This window comes from Triticum dicoccoides, chromosome 5B (genome assembly GCF_002162155.2).
Source record: "Triticum dicoccoides isolate Atlit2015 ecotype Zavitan chromosome 5B, WEW_v2.0, whole genome shotgun sequence".
NCBI classification, from domain to species: domain Eukaryota; kingdom Viridiplantae; phylum Streptophyta; class Magnoliopsida; order Poales; family Poaceae; genus Triticum; species Triticum dicoccoides.
In genome coordinates this window covers 614,642,113-614,656,924 of record NC_041389.1, presented here as the reverse complement: position 1 = coordinate 614,656,924, position 14,812 = coordinate 614,642,113, and the positions used below count along the sequence as shown (strand labels likewise).

The following is a 14,812-nucleotide window of genomic DNA, read 5'->3' as shown; positions in this document are numbered from 1 at the left end:
GCCGCCGCCCCGCCGCCCGACCGCGCCACCGCCGGATCCCCTCGCCGGCCCCGCCGGAGATCGCCACTGACCTCACCGGACCCTGACCCGAGGTAGCCGTCGCCCAGCCGCCGGTTTTCTTCCGGTTAACCGCTTCGGGTTTTTTAGAAAAACCGCGTTTGCATTTTTTTAGAGATCGGATTTATTTTTTCTCGGTTTAGTTATTTAGCGGATGTTCGTCCGTACGTTCGTTTTAACGAACGGTTTTCGTCGTTTAGCCGCAGACAACAAACATTCGTTTGTTAGCCTGTTCGTCTGTTTTTCTTTTTCTCGGAATTTTCGCGATTATTTTCGATCATGATTTTTGATCCGATTTTCGTTTTAGTATAACTTTTTGCTCATTTATCGGAATCAGGCGATTCAAGCGCCTAGAGTTTCGTCTCGAAACCCTTTTTCTGTTTAACCAACTTAAACAAGTTTTACTACCGCAAAATTTGACTTAGGTCCAGATTAGTAAACGAAGCTTGTTTCTTTCGCTGTTTGAGTTTTGTTGCTTCGTTTGATTTGATTCTTTTTGCAAACCGGAGTTCTTAAGTTGAACTTTCTAGTTAGATATCTTATTTGAGTTTTACCCGCGCATTAGATGAGAGCTTATTGTATGCTTGTTTGTTTGCGATAGAGTACCTGAAGTGCGCAACGTGCTACTACGAGTATCTAGGTTTCACGGATCATCAGCAAGGCAAGTAACACTTTGATCATATCTCTTACCCAGTTTTATTACATTAGATCAATCATCAACAATTGCATAGTTAGGATCTGATTAACATGTGGGTTTTGGGAAGTAGATGAGGTAGTACCTATTGTCCTGTTTATTATCAAACCTTTGGGAGTTATTTTTATGTTTGCTTATATTGCTATGCTATGGTAGTAGACGTGGATTGGGTGAGTGTATCCATGACAGATGTGAGATTGTTATTTAATGGTTCAACTTAAGGTGACAACTTTAGTACACATCTGGGTGGATTGAGGCACCTGGGGAACCTAGTGTTGCCTGTATTTTTGGAAATCCCGGAGTACCGTGTGATTCTCCTATGGACCGCCACCTAGGCTCAAAGAGATCATGAGATTATTCATGCTAGAAACTTCCGTGTGCAGCCGCAAGCTACTATGGGCTCTAGCATAGTTGGGTATATTGCGTGACCTCTTTCAGTGGTAGACTAGCAGATGTAGGGGATGTAGGTTGGTACTGTCTACCTAGAGTAAAGAGTTAATGCTTCTGAAAGGCTGTGTCTCGGTCATCTGTCTCTCAAACAACATGTAGTGCAAGAATCCAACGGAGGAGATCGAGTCTTGTGGGGAAAGTGAGCAAACCTCTGCAGAGTGTACAAACTAATCATGGTTAGTCGTGTCCCCGATTGGACGTTTTGAGTATCTAGTTACTTGGATTATCATGTGAATCTCATCATGTTAGTTAATTTAATTTTGTTGGGTTAATGATGATGCTTAATTGGGATTGAGTTGGAGGAACCTACTCAATGTTTAGCAGCCACCATGATAGTTAAATAAAATTTATTCCTTTGTTGTAGGGAAAAATTGACTTTATGCAAAACTGTAACCATAGAGCTTTCCACCAGCCATATATGCATGTAGTGATAGCATTATTCTGTTCATTACTCTCTATGTGTTACATTGCCAGCATATTCCATGTGCTGACCCGTTTTCGGGCTGCAACGTTCATGTTGCATACTTTTCAGACGACGAGTAAGATGCCTTAGGTCGTGATCTTATACTCAGTGATGCCGTTGTAGTTGATGGACTCGCTTTATCTTCCAAGCCTTCCGCTGTTATCGTTTTAGATGGCCTTAAGCCATATTTATTGTAATAAGGTTTCTTTTGAAACATTCGATGTAATAAGTGTGTGATTGCTACTCTGTTATAAATCCTTCAAGTACTGTGCGTGTCAGCATTACCGATCCAGGGATGACACTGATGCACAGAGATCAGACTGTTTGAGGTCTGGTTGCTACAAGATGGTATCAGAGCACACGCTGACTATAGGACACGACCACTAAGCTAAAACCCTAGATCACTACTCTCTTCTCATTTCTGACTCCTCACCTTTTCTACTCTTTAGGATGGCGGGTGCAAGGAACAAGTTCGCACAACCGGATGAAGATACACCTTTTGGACGCTACTTGAAGGAAGTCACTAGATACCTGAACATCGGAGGGCCAAACTTCACCGAGACCTACATCGCCACTCTACCAGAAGAGGAGCGTTGGATGATTCAAGTTCAATTTCCAGGAAGGACCTTCATGCCAGTCACTGAGCCTATAGAGTTTTCCTTTGATGCACCAATCTGGAGTCTAGGAAAGAGCATGGCACACTACTAGGGAAAAGCCTATACACAGAATCTTACCAGCAGTGCGCTTTAAAATCAGGCGCTGCTGCTAAGTAGCAGTGGCGCGCGCGGACAAAACTCGATGCTGAAACAAGTTTATCAGTAGCGCGTACACTCAAAGACGCGCTACTGCTAAATTTCCCACGATGCCGCCGCGACGCCAGTTATAGCGACAGCGCGTTAATACAAAGAGCGCTACTGCTACGGGTCGTAGCAGCAGCACATTTACGCAATAACCGCTGCTGCTAAGTTAACTAGTCGCAATAACCCACACATCAACACACTCACGCGATGTCCCCCTCAACCCCCCGGGCCGCCGGTCCTCCCCCGTCGCCCCTCCTCCAATCTGCGCCGCCGTCACCTCATCCTTCTCGCTGGACTCGATACATGCCTCCTCCTCCGTCCTCCCTCCACTCACCGCTGGCCGGCCCCTCCTCGCTCCGCCTTCCTCCTCTGTCCTCTCTCCACTCGCCGCCAGCCGGCCACTCACTAGTAGAAAAAGGGGCAAATCTGAGACACATTAGTGCCAGTTTGATTTTGAGCCGGCACTAATGTGTCTAGTAGTGCCGGTTCCAACGGCTAGCCGACCGTTCTCATTAGTACCGGTTTGTGGCTACCCTTTAGTACCGGTTCGTGCCACGAACCGATGCTAAAGAGAGTGGTGGCAGGGTGTTGTCAGTCTGGGGCCCGTCCAGCACCTTTAGTACCGGTTCGTGGCACAAACCGGTACTAAAGGTCGACGTACATAAACCCTTCGTCCACCCGAGCCACTCTGTTCTTCCCCTTTCTCCTCACTTCCTCTGTTCTTCCCCTCTCTTCCTCGAGCTCCTCACAAATTTTTCCCAAAATTTGTCAAGATTTGAAGGCCCCCATCCATTCAAATGATCACAAAGGTTAGCAACTTTGTGCTTTCAACTCTCATTGCTAGATTAGCTCTTGCAATGCTTTGTATAGTGATTAATTTGGGAGGAATTATATTTGCTAGTATTTGATTTATATGCAATTTGAGGTCAAAAATAACACTTAGTTTGCATATGTAGGTGCGGTTTACTTAGTGCCTTCTAAATCTCCGTCGTAACCACCGTCGATCGCCCGCACCGTCCCGTCGCCGGCACCACCTTGTGGTGAGGCTCTTGTTCATGAATGTTTTACATTACCAAATTCATGTTTGTGTGATTTGGATATATAGTTACTCATATAATTATCTTACCCGTACGTTGTTTGTTATACATAGTGCCATGGTTTTGATATCCGTCCCCGTCGGCCCTCGTCCTTGTTATGATTCGGATGTGGTATATTCTCTTTTAAAACTAGTTGTTGCATTTCGTGTTTATGACAAATTATGCCCATCAAGTTGACATAGATATTTTTATCTAGGAGGTATGTGAACCAGAAATTCCAACCGACCCTATTGTCGAGAGGTTAAATTTAGTTGAAAGAGAAAACGAGTATTTGAAGGAAAAATTGAAAAGAATTGAGGGGGAGAAGATGGAATTGGAGTGCATGTTGCCGATGTCGTCGATGATCACAAGATCAAGATGGAGAAAATGAGGTTGAAGATTAGAAATATTAGAAAATATGCCATTGATAGTGTGGCTTGGTATCATTATGCTGTTGGATCAATTGTTACCTTAGTTGCAATCTTGATCGCATTTGTTGTTGCATTTAAATTCTTTAGCTAGAGAGTTATTTGTATGTTGCATTTAATTAAGTGCTGTATATGAACTTTATGTATGAACTTGTATTAATTTGGTCTATTCGGTGTTGTGTAATGAAGATGAGCCGACAATGGATGTATGATGACCGATGCTCTCCCGAGTTCATTAATGGCGTGCATACTTTTCTGCGGGCCGCTGAGGCAAACAAGCGGGCGAGTGGTTTTATGCCTTGTCCATGTGCTGGCTGTAAGAATGGTCACAGTTATTCTACGTTAAAAACCATTCATGTCCACCTATTTAAGTCCGGTTTCATGCCCCACTATAATGTTTGGACGAAGCACGGAGAAAATAGGGGTTATGATGGAAGACAATGAAGAAGAAGAGGACGAAGACGGCTATCCTGGCCATGGGTTCCCTGAATACGATGATACAACAATGGGGGAAGAAGCTGAGCCGGCAATGTGGGAAGAAGCTGAAGAAGAGGCATCAGATGAGCCCGCTGATGATCTAGGTCGGGCCATTGCCGATGCAAAGAGAAACTGCGCAAGTGATCTGGAGAGGACGAAGTTGCAGCGCATGTTAGAGGATCACAAGAAATTATTGTACCCGAATTGCGAAGGTGACAAAAAAAAGTTGGGCACCACACTTGAATTGCTGCATTGGAAGGCAGAGAATGGTGTATCTGACAATGGATTTGGAAAGTTGCTGGTAATGATAAAGAATATGCTTCCAAAGGACAACGAATTGCCTGAGAGTACGTATGAAGCAAAGAAGGCTGTCTGCCCTCTAGGGTTAGAGGTGCAGAAGATACATGCATGCCCTAATGACTGCATCCTCTACCGCGGTGAGTACGAGGATTTGAACGCTTGCCCGGTATGCGGTGCATTGCGTTATAAGATCAGTCGCGATGACCCTGGTGATGTCGAGGGCGAGCGCCCCAGGAAGAAGATTCCTGCCAAGGTGATGTGGTATGCTCCTATAATACCACGATTGAAATGTTTGTTCCAAAACAAAGAGCATGTGAAGGCGATGCGGTGGCACGCAGAAGACCGTAAGAAAGACGGAAAGTTGAGAGTACCGCTGACGGTTCGCAGTGGAGAAAAATCAAGAGAAAGTACGGGGAGGAGTTTGCAGGTGACCCAAGGAACGTATGGTTTGGTCTAAGCGCAGATGGCATTAATCCTTTTGGGGAGCAGAGCAGAACCATAGCACGTGGCTGTTGGGTTTCGTAGTAATTTCAAAAATTTTCCTACGCGCACACAGGATCATGTGATGCATAGCAACAAGAGGAGAGTGTTGTCTACGTACCCAACACAGACCGACTGCGGAAGCAATGACACAACGTAGAGGAAGTAGTCGTACGTCTTCACGATCCAACTGATCAAGCACCGAAACTACGGCACCTCCGAGTTCGAGCACACGTTCAGCTCGATGACGATCCCCGGACTCCGATCCAGCAAAGTGTCGGGGAAGAGTTTCGTCAGCACGACGGCGTGGTGACGATCTTGATGAACTACAGCAGCAGGGCTTCGCCTAAACTCCGCTACAGTATTATTGAGGAATATGGTGGCAGGGGGCACCGCACACGGCTAAGGAATCGATCACGTGGATCAACTTGTGTCAACTTGTGTCAACTTGTGTCAACTTGTGTGTTTAGAGGTGCCCCTGCCTCCGTATATAAAGGATGGAGGAGGAGGAGGCCGGCCAAGGCAAAGGTGCGGCCAGGATAGGGAGTCCTACTAGGACTCCAAGTCCTAGTAGGAGTCCACCAAGAGGGGAGGAAGGGAGAAGGAATAGGAGGAGAAGGAGAGGTGGCCGGCCCCCTTTTCCCTAGTCCAATTCGGACCAAAGGGGAGGGGGGGCGCAGCAGCCTTTTTCCTCTTCCCACTAAAGCCCATCAAGGCCCATTACTTCTCCCGTAACTACCCGGTACTCCAAAAAATACCCGAATCACTCGGAACCTTTCCGATGTCCGAATATAGTCGTCCAATATATCGATCTTTACGTCTCGACCATTTCGAGACTCCTCGTCATGTCCCCGATCTCATCCGGGACTCCGAACTCCTTCGGTACATCAAAATGCATAAACTCATAATATAACTGTCATCGTAACCTTAAGCGTGCGGACCCTACGGGTTCGAGAACAATGTAGACATGACCGAGACATGTCTCCGGTCAATAACCAATAGCGGGACCTGGATGCCCATATTGGCTCCTACATATTCTACGAAGATCTTTATCGGTCAGACCGCATAACAACATACGTTGTTCCCTTTGTCATCGGTATGTTACTTGCCCGAGATTTGATCGTCGGTATCCAATACCTAGTTCAATCTCGTTACCGGCAAGTCTCTTTACTCGTTCCGTAATACATCATCTCACAACTAACATATTAGTTGCAGTGCTTGCAAGGCTTATGTGATGTGCATTACCGAGAGGGCCCAGAGATACCTCTCCGACAATTGGAGTGACAAATCCTAATCTCGAAATACGCCAACCCAACATCTACCTTTGGAGACACCTGTAATGCTCCTTTATAATCACCCAGTTACGTTGTGACGTTTGGTAGCACCCAAAGTGTTCCTCCGGCAAACGGGAGTTGCATAATCTCATAGTCATAGGAACATGTATAAGTCATGAAGAAAGCAATAGCAACATACTGAACGATCAGGTGCTAAGCTAATGGAATGGGTCATGTCAATCAGATCATTCTACTAATGATGTGACCTCGTTAATCAAATAACAACTCATTGTTCATGGTTAGGAAACATAACCATCTTTGATTAACGAGCTAGTCAAGTAGAGGCATACTAGTGACACTCTGTTTGTCTATGTATTCACACATGTATTATGTTTCCGGTTAATACAATTTCTAGCATGAATAATAAACATTTATCATGATAGAAGGAAATAAATAATAACTTTATTATTGCCTCTAGGGCATATTTCCTTCAGTCTCCCACTTGCACTAGAGTCAATAATCTAGTTCACATCGCCATGTGATTTAACAGCAATAGTTCATATCACCATGTGATTAACACCCATAGTTCACATCGCTATGTGATTAACACCCAAAGAGTACTAAGGTGTGATCATGTTTTGCTCGTGAGAGAAGCTTAGTCAACAGGTCTGTCATATTCAGAGCCGTATGTATTTTGCAAATATCCTATGTCTACAATGCTCTGTGCGGAGCTACTCTAGCTAATTGCTCCCACTTTCAATATGTATCCAGATTGAGACTTAGAGTCATCTGGATCAGTGTAAAAGTTTGCACTGATGTAACTTTTACAACAAACTCTTTTATCACCTCCATAATCGAGAAACATCTCCTTAGTCCTTACTAAGGATATTCTTGACCAATGTCCAGTGATCTACTCCTAGATCACTATTGTACTCCCTTGCCAAATACAGAGCAAGGTATACAATAGGTCTGGTACATAGCATAGCATACTTTATAGAACCTATGACCGAGGCATAGGGAATGACTTTTCATTCTCTTTCTATTTTCTGCTGTGATCGGGATTTGAGTCTTACTCAATTTCATACCTTTGCAACACAGGCAAGAACTCTTTCTTTAACTGTTCCATTTTGAACTATTTCAAAATCTTGCCAAGGTATGTACTCATTGAAAATCTTATCAAGCGTCTTGATCTATCTCAATAGATCTTGATGCTTAATATGTAAGTAGCTTTTACTGAGGTCTTTTCTTGAAAAACTTTTATTCAAGTATCCCTTTATGCTATCCAGAAATTCTATATCATTTCCAATCAAATAATATGTCATCCACATATAATATCAGAAATGCTACAGAGCTCCCACTCACTTTCTTGTAAATACAGGCTTCTCCAAAAGTCTGTATAAAACCAAATGCTTTGATTACACTATCAAAACGTTTATTCCAACTCTGAGAGGCTTACACCAGTCCATAAATGGATCGCTGGAGCTTGCACACTTTGTTAGCTCCCTTTGGATCGACAAAACCTTCTGGTTGCATCATATACAACTCTTCTTTAATAAATCCATTAAGGAATGCAGTTTTGTTTATCCATTTGCCAGATTTCATAAAATGCGGCAATTGCTAACATGATTCGGACAGACTTAAGCATAGATACGAGTGAGAAAATCTCATCGTAGTCAACACCTTGAACTTGTCGAAAACCTTTTGCGACAATTCTAGCTTTGTAGATAGTAACACTACTATCAGCGTCCGTCTTCCTCTTGAAGATCCATTTATTCTCAATTGCTTGCTGATCATCGGGCAAGTCAAACAAAGTCCAAACTTTGTTCTCATACATGGATCATATCTCAGATTTCATGGCCTCAAACCATTTCGCGGAATCTGGGCTCATCATTGCTTCCTCATAGTTCGTAGGTTCATCATGGTCTAGTAACATGACTTCCAGAACATGATTACCGTACCACTCTGGTGCGGATCTTACTCTGGAAGACCTACGAGGTTTGGTAGTAACTTGATCTGAAGTTTGATGATCATCATCATTAACTTCCTCACTTATTGGTGTAGTAATCACTGGAACTGATTTCTGTGATGAACTACTTTCCAATAAGGGAGAAGGTATAATTACCTCATCAAGTTCTACTCTCCTCCCACTCACTTCTTTCGAGAGAAACTCCTTCTCTGGAAAGGATCCATTTTAGCAACGAATGTCTTGCCTTCGGATCTGTGATAGAAGGTGTACCCAACAATTTCCTTTGGGTATGAAGACGCACTTCTCCGATTTGGGTTCGAGCTTATCAGGATGAAACCTTTTCACATAAGCATCGCAGCCCCAAACTTTAAGAAACAACAGGTTAGGTTTACTGCTAAACCATAGTTCATACAGTGTCGTCTCAACGGATTTAGATGGTGCCCTATTTTAAAACGTGAATGCAGCTGTCTCTAATGCATAACCCCAAAACGATAGTGGTAAAGAGATATCATAGATCGCACCATATCAAATAAAGTGCGGTTACGACGTTCGGACATACCATAACGATGTGGTGTTCCAGGTGGCGTGAGCTGTGAAACTATTCCACATTGTTTTAATTGAAGACCAAACTCGTAACTCAAATATTTGTCTCCGCGATCAGATCGCAGAAACTTTATTTTCTTGTTACGATGATTTTTCCACTTTACTCTGAAATTCTTTGAACCTTTCAACTATTTCAGACTTATGTTTCATCAAGTAGATATACCCATATCTGCTCAAATCATCTTGTGAAGGTCAGAAAACAACGATGCTTGCCACGAGCAACAGCACTCATTGGATCGCATACATCGGTATGTATTATTTCCAACAAGTCAGTAACTCGTTCCATTGTTCCGAAGAACGGAGTTTTAGTCATCTTGCCCAAAAGGCACGGTTCGCAAGCATCAAATGATTCATAACCAAGTGATTCCGAAAATCCATCTTTATGGAGTTTCTTCATGCGCTTTACACCGATATGACCCAAACGGCAGTGCCACAAATAAGTTGCACTATCATTATTAACTTTGCATCTTTTGGCATCAATATTATGAATATGTGTATCACTACGATCGAGATCCAATGAACCATTTTCATTGGGTGTGTAACCATATAAGGTTTTATTCATGTAAATAGAACAACAGTTTATTCTCTTATTTAAATGAATAACTGTATTGCAATAAACATGATCAAATCATATTCATGCTCAACGCAAACACCAAATAACATTTATTTAGGTTCAACACTAATCCCGAAAGAATAGGGAGTGTGCGATGATGATCATATCAATCTTGAAACTACTTTCAACACACATCATCACTTCACCCTTAACTAGTTTCTGTTTATTCTGCAACTCCCGTTTCGAGTTACTACTCTTAGCAACTGAACCAGTACCAAATACCGAGGGGTTGCTATAAACACTAGTAAAGCACACATCAAACACCTGTATATCAAATATACCCTTTTTCACTTTGCCATCCTTCTTATCCACCAAATATTTAGGGTAGCTCCGCTTCTAGTGACCATTTCCTTTGCAGTGTAAGCACTCAGTTTCAGGCTTTGGTTCAGCTTTGGGCTTCTTCGTGGGAGTGACAACTTGCTTGTCAATCTACTTGAAGTTCCCCTTTCTTTCCCTTTGCCCTTTTCTTGAAACTAGTGATCTTGTCAACCATCAACACTTGATGCTCTTTCTTGATTTCTACCTTCGTTGATTTCAAAATCACGAAGAGCTCGGGAATCATTTTCATCATCCCTTGCATACTATAGTTCATCACGAAGTTCTACTAACTTGGTGATGGTGACTAGAGAATTCTGTCAATCACTATCTTATCTGGAAGTTTAACTCCCACTTGATTCAAGCGATTGAAGTACCCAGACAATCTGAGCACATGCTCACTAGTTGAGCGATTCTCCTCCATCTTTTAGCTATAGAACTTGTTGGAGACTTAATATCTCTCAACTCGGGTATTTTCTTGAAATATTAACTTCAATTCCTGGAACATCTCATATGGTCCATGACATTCAAAACGTCTTTGAAGTCCCGATTCTAAGCCGTTAAGCATGGTGCACTAAACTATCAAGTAGTCATCATATTGAGCTAGCCAGACGTTCATAACTTCTGCATCTGCTCCTGCAATAGGTCTTTCACCTAGCGGTGCATTAAGGACATAATTCTTCTGTGCAGCAATGAGGATTTAACCTCAGATCACGGATCAAATCCGCAACATTGCTACTAACATTTTTCAACACAATTTTCTCTAGGAACATATCAAAATAAACACAGGGAAGCAACAACGCGAGCTATTGATCTACAACATGATTTGCAAAATACTACCAGGACTAAGTTCATGATAAATTTAAGTTCAATTTAATCATATTACTTAAGAACTCCCACTAAGATAGACATCCCTCTAATCCTCTAAGTGATCACGTGATCCAAATCAACTAAACCATAACCGATCATCACGTGAGATGGAGTAGTTTTCAATGGTGAACATCGTTATGTTGATCATATCTACTATATGATTCACGCTCGACCTTTCGGTCTCCGTGTTCCGAGGCCATATCTGCATATGCTAGGCTCGTCAAGTTTAACCTGAGTATTCTGCGTGCGCAACTGTTTTGCACCCGTTGTATTTGAACGTAGAGCCTATCACACCCGATCATCACGTGGTGTCTCAGCACGAAGAACTTTTGCAACGGTGCATACTCAGGGAGAACACTTCTTGATAATTTAGTGAGAGATCATCTTATAATGCTACCGTCAATCAAAGCAAGATAAGATGCATAAAAAGATAAACATCACATGCAATCAATATAAGTGATATGATATGGCCATCATTATCTTGTGCTTGTGATCTCCATCTCCGAAGCACCGTCATGATCACCATCGTCACCGGCGCGACACCTTGATCTCCATCGTAGCATCGTTGTCGTCTCGCCAATCTTATGCTTCCACGACTATCACTACCGTTTAGTAATAAAGTAAAGCATTACATCACGATTGCATTGCATACAATAAAGCGACAACCATATGGCTCCTGCCAGTTGCCGATAACTTGGTTACAAAACATGATTATCTCATACAATAAAATTCAGCATCATGCCTTGACCATATCACATCACAACATGCCCTGCAAAAACAAGTTAGACGTCCTCTACTTTGTTGTTGCATGTTTTACGTGGCTGCTACGGGCTTAAGTAAGAACCAATCTCACCTACGCATCAAAACCACAACGATAGTTTGTCAAATAGACTCCGTTTTAACCTTCGCAAGGACCGGGCGTAGCCATACTTGGTTCAACTAAAGTTGGAGAGGCAGTCGCCCGCAAGCCATCTCTGTGCAAAGCACGTCGAGGGAACCGGTCTCGCGTAAGCGTACGCGTAAGGTTGGTCCGGGTCGTCTCGTCCAACAATACCGCTGAACCAAAATATGACATGCTGGTAGGCAGTATGACTTGTATCGTCCACAACTCACTTGTGTTCTACTCGTGCATATAACATCAACATCATTAACCTGGCTCTGATACCACTGTTGGGTTTCGTAGTAATTTCAAAAATTTTCCTACGCGCACACAGGATCATGTGATGCATAGCAACGAGAGGAGAGTGTTGTCTACGTACCCAACGCAGACCGACTGCGGAAGCAATGACACAACGTAGAGGAAGTAGTCGTACGTCTTCACGATCCAACCGATCAAGCACCGAAACTACGGCACCTCCGAGTTCGAGCACACGTTCAGCTCGATGACGATCCCCGGACTCCGATCCAGCAAAGTGTCGGGGAAGAGTTTCGTCAGCACGACGGCGTGGTGACGATCTTGATGAACTACAGCAACAGGGCTTCGCCTAAACTCCGCTACAGTATTATTGAGGAATATGGTGGCAGGGGGCACCGCACACGGCTAAGGAATCGATCACGTGGATCAACTTGTGTCAACTTGTGTCAACTTGTGTCAACTTGTGTCAACTTGTGTGTTTAGAGGTGCCCCTGCCTCCGTATATAAAGGATGGAGGAGGAGGAGGCCGGCCAAGGCAAAGGTGCGGCCAGGATAGGGAGTCCTACTAGGACTCCAAGTCCTAGTAGGAGTCCACCAAGAGGGGAGGAAGGGAGAAGGAATAGGAGGAGAAGGAGAGGTGGCCGGCCCCCTTTTCCCTAGTCCAATTCGGACCAAAGGGGAGGGGGGGCGCAGCAGCCTTTTTCCTCTTCCCACTAAAGCCCATCAAGGCCCATTACTTCTCCCGTAACTACCCGGTACTCCGAAAAATACCCGAATCATTCGGAACCTTTCCGATGTCCGAATATAGTCGTCCAATATATCGATCTTTACGTCTCGACCATTTCGAGACTCCTCGTCATGTCCCCGATCTCATCCGGGACTCCGAACTCCTTCGGTACATCAAAATGCATAAACTCATAATATAACTGTCATCGTAACCTTAAGCGTGCGGACCCTACGGGTTCGAGAACAATGTAGACATGACCGAGACATGTCTCCGGTCAATAACCAATAGCGGGACCTGGATGCCCATATTGGCTCCTACATATTCTACGAAGATCTTTATCGGTCAGACCGCATAACAACATACGTTGTTCCCTTTGTCATCGGTATGTTACTTGCCCGAGATTTGATCGTCGGTATCCAATACCTAGTTCAATCTCGTTACCGGCAAGTCTCTTTACTCGTTCCGTAATACATCATCTCACAACTAACATATTAGTTGCAGTGCTTGCAAGGCTTATGTGATGTGCATTACCGAGAGGGCCCAGAGATACCTCTCCGACAATTGGAGTGACAAATCCTAATCTCGAAATACGCCAACCCAACATCTACCTTTGGAGACACCTGTAATGCTCCTTTATAATCACCCAGTTACGTTGTGACGTTTGGTAGCACCCAAAGTGTTCCTCCGGCAAACGGGAGTTGCATAATCTCATAGTCATAGGAACATGTATAAGTCATGAAGAAAGCAATAGCAACATACTAAACGATCAGGTGCTAAGCTAATGGAATGGGTCATGTCAATCAGATCATTCTACTAATGATGTGACCTCGTTAATCAAATAACAACTCATTGTTCATGGTTAGGAAACATAACCATCTTTGATTAACGAGCTATTCAAGTAGAGGCATACTAGTGACACTCTGTTTGTCTATGTATTCACACATGTATTATGTTTCCGGTTAATACAATTTCTAGCATGAATAATAAACATTTATCATGATATAAGGAAATAAATAATAACTTTATTATTGCCTCTAGGGCATATTTCCTTCAGTGGCCTGTGACTCTATGTTTGTATAACCTTCCTCCTTGGTTGGGCATGAAGCGGAAGTTCATTATGATGCCATTGCTCATCCAAGGCCCTAAGCAACCCGACAACGACATTGATGTGTACCTAAGGCCATTAGTTGAAGAACTATTACAGTTGTGGAATGGAACAGGTGTACGTGCGTGGGATGAGCATGGACATGAAGAATTTGACCTAAAGGCGTTGCTGTTCCTGACCATCAATGATTGGCCTGCTCTCAGTAACCTTTCAGGATAGACAAACAAGGGATACCGCGGATGCACGCACTGTTTGGATGATACCGACAATATAAAACAAAAATAAATAAAGCGAAAAAAATTAAGAAAATAAAAAAGCCCGCCTACTGGGCCAAAGCGGCCTGCATACGACTAGGAACCCAACCTTTTGTTGGGCCAGGATGCAGGCCCGCAAAGGCCCAGTAGGCCCACATGGCAGAAGAGAACAGGTAGGCCCAGTAGGCCTAATTAGAGAGGAGCTTGAGAGAGCTACCGCACTGGAGCTTATAAACCAGCGCGGTAGCCCCTCGGCTAGCGAGGTGGGACTAAACTTGCGCACCGCCTAGAGCCAACGCACCCCCTTTAGTACCGGGTGGTGGCTCCAACCGGTACTAAAGGGGGGTCCTTTAGTACCGGTTGTAGCCACCACCCAGTACTAAAGGGAGTGCGCTTCCCGCCGCTTGGCCTGGCCAAAACAGACCTTTAGTACCGGTTGGTGGCTCCAACCGGTACTAAAGGTCCATCCTATATATACACCAGTTGAAACAAATTCACTTTCCTTCTGTTTCTTCCCTCTGTTTCCTCCCTCCGTCGCGCCGCCCTACACCGATCGACGTTGTCCCTGTTGACGTTGCCGCCCCGCCCCTCGTCGCCGACCCCGGCCGTCCCCGCCCCTTGTCGCCGCCCCTGTCGACGTCGCCGCCCCGGCCGTCCCCGTCCCCGTTGCCGCGCCCCGGCCGCCCCGTCGCCGCGCCCCGCCCCGTCTTCGCCGCCCCGCCCCG

At 44.3% G+C, this 14,812-nt stretch overlaps 1 long non-coding RNA gene across 1 annotated transcript in view; it reads left to right on the top strand.

Moving 5' to 3' along the window:
• Nucleotides 1-4,187: 4,187 nt before the first annotated feature.
• The window catches only part of LOC119306343, a 12,692-nt gene continuing 2,067 nt past the window's right edge, over nucleotides 4,188-14,812 (top strand). The window contains exons 1-2 of the long non-coding RNA XR_005148927.1: nucleotides 4,188-4,198; nucleotides 5,395-5,396. This is a non-coding gene — a long non-coding RNA (uncharacterized LOC119306343). The remainder of the gene's footprint in view (nucleotides 4,199-5,394; nucleotides 5,397-14,812) is intronic.